The sequence below is a fragment of the Octopus bimaculoides genome, chromosome 5 (genome assembly GCF_001194135.2).
Source record: "Octopus bimaculoides isolate UCB-OBI-ISO-001 chromosome 5, ASM119413v2, whole genome shotgun sequence".
NCBI lineage: Eukaryota > Metazoa > Mollusca > Cephalopoda > Octopoda > Octopodidae > Octopus > Octopus bimaculoides.
In genome coordinates, this window is record NC_068985.1 from 78,607,404 (window position 1) to 78,608,687 (window position 1,284).

Here is a 1,284-nt window from a genome sequence, read left to right on the forward strand (position 1 = left end):
ACACACACACACATATATATGTATGTATGTGTGTGTGTGTATATATATATATATATATATATATATATAATTAGAAAATGGAGAAAAACATAGATTAACCAGCACATCGAATGGACCACATTTAAAGTTTGTTTATTGATACACAGCAAGATATAACAAAGCTAACAGCTATTTCTGATCAGATTCCCAGAATGCAGTCTATACATAAATGTGAGAATAAAATTCTTCATTTTCATAGAGCATTCAAAATAAGGGCTTTAAGACTATTTGTCTAAGCTATGTTTTCTTACCTCTTCCTTCTTCCTTTTGTTTATATTGTATGCTCTTGTTTTTCACTCTGATGAAGATCTGTTGCCTTAATTTGAATGCCTTAATTCGATTGCCCTATGAAGATGAAGAAATTTATTCTTGCATTTATGTATAGACTGCATTCTGGGAATCTGACCAGAAACAGGTGTTAGCTTTGTTATGTCTTGCTTTGCATCAATAAACAAGCTTTAAATGTGGTCCAATCGATGTGCTGGTTAATCTATATTTTTCTCCGTTTTCTAATTATTTGCATTGGCTCTTGATAAACTTTTGTCTATATTATTGTCACCTGTGCTTGACATATATGGTGTCCCTGCACACCATTGCCCGAGGATAACACATGTAACGGATACTGATAGTACATATGGATATTTTATTCCTTAGTCGGTTACTACAACTGCTAACTCTATTTACATATATCATCATCATCATCATCATCGTTTAACATCCGCTTTCCATGCTAGCATGGGTTGGACGATTTGACTGAGGACTGGTGAACAGGATGGCTGCACCAGGCTCCAATCTGATCTGGCAGAGTTTCTACAGCTGGATGCTCTTCCTAACGCCAACCAGCACACAAACACACACTCACATAGATATATTTATATACATATATACATATGCACATACACATAGACATACACACACCAGTCACAACAACAATAGCACTACCTGAATATTTACCTGAATCTCATAATCATTGAGACAGAAAGCCTGTCTGTTCAAACCTGCAACTCTGTTGGGAAACAACCTGAAATATATAACAAAAAGAATATATTAAAAGGATATTTAATTTTTTTCTGATACACACACACATATTCTTCATTCTTTTTCATTTATCATATGCTCTCTCTCTCTCTGATTCAATATCCATAGAAACCACACCAAAACTGACATGACCAAGCAAGACATGATCCTGTGACCTGTCTAGAAAGGCAGTAACTCCAAATAAGAAATAACCTGAGCTGCTTCTCC

General features: G+C 35.0%; 1 long non-coding RNA gene across 1 annotated transcript in view; it reads right to left on the reverse strand.

Annotated features, from left to right (window-relative positions):
* Nucleotides 1-522: 522 nt before the first annotated feature.
* LOC106882522 (uncharacterized) overlaps nucleotides 523-1,284 on the reverse strand; it is an 18,247-nt gene continuing 17,485 nt past the window's right edge. The window contains exon 5 of the long non-coding RNA XR_001411014.2: nucleotides 523-1,060. This is a non-coding gene — a long non-coding RNA (uncharacterized LOC106882522). The remainder of the gene's footprint in view (nucleotides 1,061-1,284) is intronic.